This window comes from Natrix helvetica (genome assembly GCF_964273705.1).
Source record: "Natrix helvetica genome assembly, chromosome: 3".
In the NCBI taxonomy this organism is placed as follows: Eukaryota; Metazoa; Chordata; class Lepidosauria; order Squamata; family Natricidae; genus Natrix; species Natrix helvetica.
This window is the reverse complement of record NC_138549.1, coordinates 144,291,425-144,303,190: the sequence shown is the minus strand read 5'-3', so window position 1 is coordinate 144,303,190 and position 11,766 is coordinate 144,291,425. Positions and strand designations below refer to the sequence as shown.

The following is an 11,766-nucleotide window of genomic DNA, read 5'->3' as shown; positions in this document are numbered from 1 at the left end:
CTCACTATATAAACTCATGGTTTATGCTTTAATACATCTATTATTTTCTAAGGGTTTTCTAAGTTTCTTTCTGTTTGTGTATGTTTTGCTAAAACAAATAACGTGACTACCCCTTTCTAGAAATGTATACCTAAATGTAGATGAGAACATTAATTTAAAATGTTCAATAGAGAAGAAGAAAGTAATAATAGAGTTGACTAGAATGTTGAACCCAAGACTCTATTATCATTATACCTCTAGACATATGATCCTTTGAACCAACAGGAGTAATCTTTTTATAATTAAGCAAATATTAAGTGAAAATGAATATTGTAGTACAGATATGGAGACTAACTAATCCTATAGCATTTTAAAGATTCACAAGCATAGTGTGACAAACATAAATGCAAGAGCTTTCACGATATACACATGACTTAAGTCTGGCATTGTTCTGTTTCAGTTAGTGATCAATTGAAAAAAATGTGTTATGGTATCTCATCTCTAAGGAACAAGGCAGAGGAGCTTCCAGGAAACCAATATACTATGAATCAAAATTCAATTGTTCTATTATTCTATTTTAACAGATTTTCTGTGGTTAGGTTAAAATGAAGAATCACTAAAATGCATAGGAAGATTACAAATGGGAGATAGTAAGCCCAAGTGTTACTCCAGAGTAGAACTCTCCATTTCCCAAAGAAAGGAAAAGTGCTTTCAGATGATGGGTTCCTAGTACTACGTACCATTCAAAAAATATTCAGCACAATGGTAGTTTTGTCTGGTTCTAAAAAGAGACTCCTTCAAATTGAAGTTGGTGACCAATATCCAACTTCCCCACTACTTTTTTTCTGGGATACTTCTTTAATTTCCCTGTCTAATCGCCATCCTAGGATTTCCTGATCTGGTGCTAACCAGGTGTGATCCTTCTTAGCTTTCTGAGATCAGCCAACTTAAGTGCTCCAATTCCAGAACAGATATATTGGGAAACAATTATGGAAGTCCAAAAAGGACAAACACAATTTGGCTTTCAAAGCATCATCTGGGAGCATTCCAATCCTCAAAAGTACAGTAACACTTGAATGCAAACTCATTGTTAACTAATTAATTAAATTTATTTATTTAGTTTGTCAAACATGTATGAGATAACAGGTATAAGTATAAACATGGACATGAACACAGGAAATTGGTACGAATACATGGGGAGAATAGGACAGGGATGGTAAATAGCATAAGCTGGTGCGCTTATGTATGCCCCCTTACAGACCTCTTAGGAAAGATGTGAGGTCCACGCTAGACAGTTTAAAGTTAAAGTTATGAGGGTTTAAGGATGTAACAACAGAGTTGGGTAGTACATTCCAGGCATAGACCACTCTGTTGCTGAAGTAATATTTTCTCCAATCGAGTTTGAAGTGGTTTACCTTGAGTTTGTATCTATTGTTTGCCCACGTATTATTGCATTTGAAGCTGAAGTAGTCACTGCCAGATAGGATGTTGTAGCAGACAACACTTAGGTCAGACCTTAGCTGGTGTAGTTCTAGGTTGTCCAAGCCCAAAATTTCAAGCCTGGTGGCTTGAATTTCTTTCTTAATGTTGTCCCTAGCATCATACTGCAATTTCCTGGTCTAGTAATGCCACTACAATATACGTAATGGTGGTTTTACCGAATAATAATGGCTGTGTAGAAACTTAAATGTAACTCCTTTCTAAGAATGGGGGGAAGGGGTCATTCATTCCTCGATTGGATAAAAGCCCACTGAATTTCAACAGGAGGGTTACGGGAAGCAAGCGAGGGAGGGAGGAATCGTAAGAGGGACCTCGGAGAACAATATCTGGCCATTTTGAGGAGACACGGACTTTCGCGGGCGGGAGTGAAATCCCTCTTCCATGTCCCAAGCGACGCTGCAGACAGTTGTGGCGTGATCGGCAGGGGGCCATCCTAACGGTCTCCGGCCGCCCAAGGCAAGCTGGCTTGAACGTGTGAACGCGGGAACTGTCTCAGTGCGGGACCAAGAGCGCTCTTTCGCCACGAGAGCGATCACTGCGGACTTCTGATCCGTTTCCACGAGGAAAAGAAAAGCGAGGGAAGGAAGATGAAAAGCTACCGCCACGGAAGCCCGGCCATGAACGCGCCGCCGCCGCCGCCGCCGCCGCTTCCCCAACCGGCGGCGCGCGCCCGGTCACAGGCGACGCGCGCAGACGGGCCTATCACGTGGCCTCTCCGAAGAGAAGGAGGAGGAGCCTGGGCCGGGCTTTGAGGGTCGGTGTCCTGGAGGTCCGGGTCCGCGCCGACCGCCTCCCCGCCCCGATCTCCACCGCTCTCCTCCTGGCCTTTCTCTCCTGGGCGCCCGGTGGCGGGGAGGGCTGTCCGCACAGGCGCTCTGCAGGCGCGTTGGACGGGAGCAGCAGCAGCGCCACCAGGTGAGCGCGCGGCTCTGGGCTCCGGGTGGTTGTGTTGTGCGAGGCGGGGCCGAACGGGTGGGCTGCGGAGGGGGGGGGGGAGCGAGCGCGAGCGGGGGCGCCTTGAGCTGCAGCCCCGCCGGGCGAGCGGCGAGCAGGCCGGCTGTGGGAGGGGTTGGTCTGACAGCCGTTGCAAGGGACGGGGCAAACGGGAACGCGGGCCTGGTCAGGGGCTCCCCGAGACCGGGGGAGAAGGCAGTCGGACGGATGGGCCTGCCAGGCTGCCTGGGGAGAAGGGCGAGGAGGCAGGGAGGAAGGGGAGCTGGATATCCTTCCTGGGGAGACCCCGCATCTGGAGTTGGGGGCGGACGGGCGACGGAGTCCGCCTGGGCCGGGTTAGAGAGAAGAGGGGAAGCTGCTCTATAGAAAGGAGAGGAAGGTTTAGGCCAGGCTGGGAGATCCTCGCATTGGGCCTGGCTGCCTCCCTCCCCCCCCTTTTGTTAGACACCCTGGATTGCAAGAGAAGGGAGGTCTTGGGATGAAACGGTGGCTCCAAAATAAAGTACAATGGCTGTCCTTTTCCCCTCCCAACGCCCAGTAGCTTAGGCAATCTAGATTTGATTGCTTGACTGCGCTGTGCAAAGGACTGTTGTTGCCTCATTTGATTTCCCTTGAGGGACGTGGTGGTAGTATCAAAATGAGCACGTGAGCTGTGTGGCTTGCACCGGGAGTCCAAAAGGGTGGACTTCCATTTCAGGGAAGCTAATCTACCTTGCTATGTTCCACCTTTGGCTGTTAAATCACACAGCAATAATTGGCCATCTATTTTGAAATCTGACGGTCTCTCCACACGATATCCAATTGAAACATGGAAAATGGCTTTATTACTGTTTTTCAAAATCTTGAGGGAACAGTAACCAAATAATTTATCTGTAATGCTTGACTTTTCCCCCATTAAGTAATTCACACAAATTCACTTGATATCAAATGCATAAAGGATTGCATTCTCAGGCAATAATTGGAGCGTTCATGCATATGGTCTTTGCATCAATTGCCTATTGTTTTGTCCGTTGATATTAGAAAATGACCCTTGATCTGACATCTAGATGGCTTAGGTGATTTTGCTGGTGTCATACTAGATATACCAGTGTAGTTTAGTTATTTCAAGATCTTTAGTTATTTCAATAATAAAGTCACCTGATCTTCTATTGTAGTGATTTATACTGATTTGGTGTTTGAATAACATTGTATCCCTCAACTTAATTCAGTTTCTGATTATGATATTTATACTGTGTTGTCATGCTTTCTGGAGAGATTTTGTTTGTTTGCTATGGAAATTTTGATGATGTTCTATTTGATTACCGTACTAGCCATGTCTAATCCTTCTTACATTTTTTAAAATCAAAATTGGTTAGATGACACAGCCTTTATTTTAAAACATGTTTTGAAATCCAATAGGACAAGCAATATAGGAATATGTGTGAAGTTTGATACAGCTTAAAATGTTTATATTGAAATAAGTTTACATAACCACATTTTTGTATCAATTTCAGGACATACACTGTCCTGAGATGACCCCTTAATCTATGATAGGGAAACTAAGACCCTAAGATCTCCAGTGCTTTTTTATTGTTTGTTTATTCCATATAGTTTAATAATGCATTTTAATGTCTTGTTTTCTTTTTTAAAAAACCAAATTCTTAACCACAATAGGTATTTTAAAGATATGGTTAAAGTGTAAAGCGATCTATATTCTTTTTAATTGCAAGTCATAACATTACTGTTTTATATTATGAGCTTTCAAATCTTAAATTTTCTCATTTCTTAATATCCAGCCAAATTCTGAAAATGATCTATTCCAAATTAGGATTTGGGAGGAATTGTATAAATATACTTCTGTCTTTACTAATGTAGTTTTAATTTTGATTTGCTTGCAGTAATTGCCTAGTTTCACATAAAAGAGATTGTTTTGAACTGGAGTGGGAGGCTATATTAAATCTAAATAATATATTAAATAATAAGGCCAAGTGTAATTGCTACTGAAGAGGAAGGTGCAAATACAATCCATTAAATAATTTGAGCTGATAGAGTGATTTAAAAAGCATTCAAAAGAAATGTTTCCCAAAGCTTCTTAGTATAAATGAAACACTTTTCTACAAAACATTGAAACATGTCTCTTTGAAGACTGTATCTGGCTGAGACCACATGCATGCAAAGAGATCCTAGCAGAACTATTGTTTGTTCATGAACACAACTTGGAACAGCTTTTGAAATAATACTGCAAGCCTTGCAAAGGATGGGATATTTGAACGCTAAGAAGAGAACGCTTTGTTCACCTTGTTCAAATGTTTTGCACAATCGTATGTTTGAGTATCTAAGCTCACTGAAAAAGAAATAGTATCAATAAATTTGTTGCCCTCTACAGAGTTTTTGTATAAATCACCATATATAATCTAAATATTGACTAATTTCCCTCAGAATTCCATCTTAGAGAACTTTTGTTTCACCTAATTATGCTTAGAATGTTTTGAATAATAGTTTATATATTTTTAAAGGTAGTAGTTCAGTCAATGCATGCTTTTTTCATCTCAAAAATTAGAGGTATGATCTAAAAGTTTCATGCTTATAGAAATTTCACTTGATGGAAGGCTCTTTACTTAGCGGCTCCTTCTTTGAGTAAAAGGGCAAGAAAAGCAGATTTAATAAACCATGACTCCTATATCATTCCATAATTTCTTCCGAAATATCTAGTACAAGAGAATAAAATTACCTTCTCCATCCTTTTTACATAAACAAGAGTCCACAGTTCTTCCTTCCTTTTTTTCGCCTGCCCTCCCTCCTTTATGTATTATCTTCATTTCCCCCCCTTACTCCAGAATTCCTTGAGTTGGCTGCCCTCCATATCAAGAATTTTTTGTTCATTTCTGTTCATACATCCAAAGGCTGCCTAGTTTTGCACAATTACCCATAATCAGAACATAATACAATATAGAAGAAGGCCCACCAATAGAATAGAATAATTAGTCTCTGTGTTAGTCTAAGCCTGCTAGTCTATGGTGGCAAAAAATCTAAAGTCTGGTAGCACCTGTCTTCTGAGACAGATTGCAAATGCCTATCAAATAACAATTGTAAAGTATTAAAAACCCATTGTGTTTGTTCAGGCTTATGAATGTGAGTTGAACAATTTCTTACTCAAAGTTGGTATTAAAGTCCTGCTTTTCCAAAATAGTCCAGTTTAAGTCTGTGACGTATCTTGACAGGTTGAAGTGTTCTGATATTAATTTGAATTTGTTTTGAGTCTTGAGGTCAAACTTGATATTCATTAATCATTTTGCACGAAGTTTATCCCACTTGTTTTTTTATAGAACCCAAGAAGGGCATTGTTGGCAGATTAGGGGTGCCTTTACACCCTCTTCCTACAATCTTGTGAGTACTTGTTGGACCCTTTGATAGTGCTGTTTTGTAGATGTGGAGGCAAAGTAGTCATATGTTTTTGTTGCATGGTTTGATTCCCATGCTGCTGTCCTTTTCTGTTCTTTCTTGTTCCTTGTGGAGAATATACTTCAAGTTGGGTGGTTGTTTGTAGCCAGATATGAACCTGAAAACTACAGTGCCATTTCTGTTATGGGCTGTAGCTTATTAATATCTTGAGCGATTTGAGCTCTATGTGGCAACCAGTGGCGCTCTGTTTCTGTGATTTGGTTTTTAATGTGTCCTTCCTGGGAATTGATCTGGCACTATTGCTTTGTCTATTGATCTCACTGAGTGGTAGTTATCTCCTGAATGTCTGGTTTAACTTTATGCATTTGATGAAATGAACTGCAGCTCATAGAAGCTTATGCCTTTTAAGAAAATGTGTTAGCTGGAAAAGGTAACATCAAACTCCTGATTTTTTCCCAAATTGAGAAGGCTAGATTAGAATAGCCTTCTCAATTTGGAAAAAAATCAGGAGTTTGACTGTACCTTTACCAACTAACATATTTTCTTCAATTTTTTTCCAACCAAAATTTTTTATCTTTAAAAAAAAAACAAGCAAAACAATGCTTAAGCTATTCACTAAGGGTTCCATTCACTTTCACAAATGTTTTATTTTCATTGTACATGTCTCATCACATTGAACAACTAGTTGTGATCCTATGTAGAGTTGAAGATCCAAGCAATGATAACTCATGCCCTTATTTCAGTTTAAGTCACTACAATGCACTTTATATGGGTATGTCTTTGAAGACTAAGGTACGTGGAAATTATAGTTAACACAGTGTGCAGCTATTCATGCTTGGCAGATAAAAGTCACTTAACACCCATATTGCAGTCTTTGTCTTCTTCTCAACAGGTTTCTGGGTACAATTCAGAATGCTATTTTTGACATTTAAAAGCCCTCATGAGTTAGTTTCCATGGTCTGTTCCTCCAGGGACCAACAGACCATTGCATTTATTCATTGGTAAGGCCACACTTGGAATACTGCATTCAGTTCTGGTCGCCACGATGTAAAAAAGATGTGGAGACTCTAGAAAGAGTGCAGAGAAGAGCAACAAAGATGATTAGGGGACTGGAGACTAAAACATATGAAGAACGGTTGCAGGAACTGGGTATGTTTAGCTTAAGAGAAAGAAGGACTAGGGGAGACATGATAGCATTATTCCAATATCTCAGAGGTTGCCACAAAGAAGAGGGAGTCAAACTATTCTCCAAAGCACCTGAGGGTAGAACAAGAAGCAATGGGTGGAAACTAATCAAGGAGAGAAGCAACTTAGAACTGAGGAGAAATTTCCTGACAGTGAGAACAATTAATCAGTGGAACAGCTTGCCTCCAGAAGTTGTGAATGCCCCAACACTGGAAGTCTTTAAGAAGATGTTGGATAGCTATTTGTCTGAAATGGTATAGGGTTTCCTGCCTAGGCAGGGGGTTGGACTGGAAGACCTCCAAGGTCCCTTCCAACTCTACTATTGTATTATTGTATTATTGTATTATTGTATTATTCCAATTGAGTACATTTGTTGCTCCCCATATAAAAGAGAAATGAATTGTGAAGTGTTTTTCTCTGGGGGTTACCACTTTAAGGAATAATTTTCCCCAAGAGGTCCCGTTGTCATCGATCCTTTCAGCATAACCATTGAGACAGAACTTTTTCTTGGGGTTTTAAAAAAATGATGTCATATTGATATGATTCACTATTTGGCACTTATAATAATTATTTCTTTACTTTCACTTTTTATTTTGTGCTTTATTGTTTTTTGGCACCTTTTGTTGTCTATGTAATACAATGAGTTGCTTCAACACTGGCAGTATACAAATTGAATAAATAATTTTCAGTGGTTCAATAAAAATAAATAAATAAAATTCTCGTCTGGACACCTTCTGCCTTAACATAAAGCCACATTCTAAATTTTTGCTCATATAGACCTCTTGTGTCTTTTCAATCAGGTTTTTACCAACTTCCTCATGGACATTTTAATAAACCAAACCCCACTTAATTTTTCATTCATTCTTGCTACCTGCCCTTCGCATAAAGAGATTTTAAGGGCATTCTTCTAATCAAGCAGAGATGTGACCTTCACACAGATTAAACAAGTCACATAGCAAATATATAAATATGTCACATGTATATGTGTGACCCTTTCTTTGGTGCTACCATTTTTAGCAATTATTTTAGTTTCTTTAATATCTTATGATTCCTACATAACTCTCTAAGATACATTCCCTCACTTCAGTTTCATCTTCATTTCATCGCATTTATTTATTTATAAATAATACCAATACATCAGAGATAATTATTTAGCTCTCTTCACTAACAAACTAATTCTATCAAAATAATTGCATTTTCTCTGCCTCTTTTAATATTTACGGTTTCTTTTTCTCTGGGGTCGGCATTTGCAACTATCTTTTTCAAGAACTGATCTTGGGAGAAAATGGATGTGGAAGAAAATAAAAGAAGTAAACAGAGTGAAAGTAAAACAATTGCAGGAAGAGAAAGTACAATTGGAAACTATGTTACAGTGCCATGATTTAGATGAATTTTTATACACATGTATTCCTGTGTTTTAAAAAGTATAAACATATCTCCAGTTTTCCAGATATAGTTTGCCCCTGGGCATAGTTTGTTTTTCCCCTTTTTTCATAATCTTTGCTGTTGAGGTTTCGGAGGATTTATCTTTTTTTCCCTCCATTTATGGCTCAATATTTGTGCAGCATCTTCAGAGTTTTAGGTTTTATTTTTTTAATTGTATTATTTTAGGGCATATGATATAGTTTTATCTGTTTCCCATTTCAACATGTGCGAATGCTGATTGAAGAAACCAGTTAACCTGTATCCTGTGAGACAGGAATTTTAATGCGGAGTACAGAACAAGAATTTGCTAGATCAAGATATAGAATTTAAAATAAGCATAAGAGTGAATGAATTAATAATTAATCATTCATTCTGCTCCTTCATAGGTTAGAGCAAGATATTAGAATAACTAAGCATGCCAAGTGCCATTTTGAAAGGCGGTTTCAGACAGAAGTCCTTAAAATCAGGACCTTTTGGAAGCAGCCCACATTTTCTTGTATCTCAGAAGGGTGCAATTTTGCAGACTACAGCTACTTTCAAATTTTCATTCCTATAATATCTGGGACTTGATGTTTAACAAATCATAAAACTAGGAAATATTAAAAACAATAGAGCAATAAAAGAAGAAACAAAAATAGCAATACTAGGGAAGAGAGGCAGTCCCTCAGGTAGCTGAGCTGTATGCCATGTAGGGTTTCATAGATAATGATCAGCACCTTGAATTGTACCCAGAAGTAAAACCGAACCAGTGGAACTTATGAAGCAGCCTACTGAAGCAGACCCAGCCACCGGATTCTGGACCAGTTGAAACGTTGAGGGGATTTTCATGATAGTTAGCTAATTGTTACCGGGTTTCCCTGAAAATACGACATGTCCTGAAACTAAGGGCATGCCACATTTTTCGGGTGGGCAAAAATATAACCCCCTCCAAAAATAAGCCCCCTGGACAATCCTCCACTCCGGCCAAGAAGAGCACCACTCGCCGAGCTAACGGTATCCTGAAGGCGCCAAGCCACGGGAATGAGGTGGGGGGCAAAGGTGCTTACGTTGCTTGGCGCCTTCGGGATATCGCTAGGTTGGTCAGCAGCACTGTGCCCAGCTCCAAAGGGGGGTTGCTGGGTGGCTGCTCTCTTGCGAGCGGCCTCCCGAAGAGCCGGGCACAGCCTCAGGGTCGAACGGCTGTCTTGCACTGTCGCAGCAGCAACACAACAGCCATGAGGTGACCACGCTCATGAGCAGCTTCCCGCCAACCCCCCTTTCTAGCTGGGCACAGTGCCATTCACTGACCTAGGGGTATTGCCAAGCCGCGGGAGTGCCTGTTCACCGCCCTCTGGCTCCCGTGACTCAGTGCCTTCAGAATGCCCCTAGGTCAGTGAATGGGGCTCTGCATGGCTGGAGAGGGGGGTTGCGCGAGAGGGCTTTTCCGCTCCCTGCTCGTGTGACTCCCAGGCTCACAATGCCCTTGCCTAACTCTCCCTTCAAAGCCAGGGCATCTCTGCTGCTGCTGCCACCTGCCACATGGCTTTTTCTGTGGCTTCCAAAGCATGGAGGCAGGATGCCGAGTCTTCCGGCAGTTTCCGCTCTGGGAGTACGCTCTATGGTTGTGGGCTGGCTGCCGGCAGAGTGTACTCCCAGAGCGTACAACCATAGACCGTACTCCCAGAGCTGCAACTGCCGGAAGACTTGGCATCCTACCTCTGTGTTTTGGAAGCCACAGAAAAAAATATGTGGTGGACGGCAACAGCAGCGGAAATGCCCTGGCTCTGAAGGGAGAGTTAGGCAAGGGCATTGCGAGCCTGGGAATCGCGTGAGCGGGGAGTGGAAAAGCCACTCGCGCAACCCCCTTCTCCAGCCATGCAGAGCTCCATTCATTGATCTAGGGGCATTCCAAAGAAGCTGAGCCACGGGAGCCGGAGGGCAGTGAACAGGCCCTCCCGCAGCTTGGCGATACCCCTAGGTCAGTGAATGGTGCTGTGCCCGGCTGGAAAGGGGGTTTGCCGGGTGGCTGCTCGTGAGCATGGTCACCTCATGGCTGCTGTGTTGCTGCTGCGACAGCACACTACAGCCGTTCAAACCTGAGGCTGTGCCCGGCACATCGGGAGCCTGCTTGCAAGAGAGCAGCCTCCCAGCAACCCAAAACAATAAGCCCTCCCCTGATAATAAGGCCCAAGCTATATTTTGTGGATCAAAAGAAAATAAGACCCTGTTTTATTTTCGGGGAAACACGATAGTGATGCACAATTTTGTTTATTTGTGGATTTGGCATTAAAAAAAACCCTGAAATATTTATTTACCATATTTTTCGGAGTATAAGACACATCTTTTTCCCTCAAAAAAGAGGCTGAAAATCTGGGTACATCTTATATACTAAAGGAAGCATTTTTTTGCCTCCCGAAACCCCACCCTTTCACCAAAATGGCCGTGCATAGCTTTTAGGAGGCTTTCAAAAAGCTCCTGTGGACTCAATTGTTCCACCCCCCAACCCCCAGGAGCACTCTATAAGCTTTGTAAAGGCTATCCATGCCCTTTTTTGACAACAAAAAGGGCCTGTTTTCATGAAAAACGGGCCATTCTTTGCTCCTTTTTGGCCATCCCCCCAGGAGCACTTTACAAGCCTCCTAAAGGCTGTTCATGCCCCTTCATTGAAAAAAAAATGGGCCCATTTTCGTGAAAAACAGGCCGTTTTTGGGAGGTTTGCAAAGTGCAAAAACTTTTTTTTAAAAATTTGCCTCTTCAAAAACCTTGGTGTGTCTTATATTCCAATGTGTCTTATACTCCAAAAAATACGGTACTTTATTTAGCATTATAGCCTGAAATAGAGAAATTGCAGGGAGTCATGTTTGTGTATCTGAAGGATTGACATTAGCAGGTAGTGTAAACTTATTCAGTATTGTTCTGTAAAAGAATAAAAAACAGTAAGCTTAAACTTACAAGGAAGCAGATTTCAACTAAACAGGAAGAATGTCCTATCCATTAAAAATGTTCAATAATGAAACAGATTGCCTGAGGTAGTGATAGATATTTCTTCCAGTCGAAGCATTTAGGTGGAGGTTGGATGTCTATCTGTGTTTCTGTGTGGAGGCCCTAATATTAGCTTTTTGATTTCCACAGTCTCTTTATATTACAGGTAGTCCTCATTTTGTGATTGCAATTGGGATTGGCAACTCAGTCATTATGCAAAGCAGTTGCTAAGTGAAAATCATATGAACATAATTGTGCTAATGATTTTAGTTCAACTTTCCTTGGTTTTAAAGTGTCAGAAGGACACAACTCCAAACAGCCACATGAGCCTAAATGGTGAGGAAGGTTTCTGGAACTCAACTCAAAAGGAAGCTGGGGTAA

The 11,766-nt window shown here is 41.3% G+C and overlaps 1 protein-coding gene across 1 annotated transcript in view; it reads left to right on the top strand.

Moving 5' to 3' along the window:
* Positions 1-2,173: 2,173 nt before the first annotated feature.
* NCOA6 (nuclear receptor coactivator 6) overlaps positions 2,174-11,766 on the top strand; it is a 45,058-nt gene continuing 35,465 nt past the window's right edge. Inside the window, exon 1 of the mRNA XM_081946525.1 lies at positions 2,174-2,394. The gene's annotated coding sequence lies outside the window, so the exon portion shown is untranslated. The remainder of the gene's footprint in view (positions 2,395-11,766) is intronic.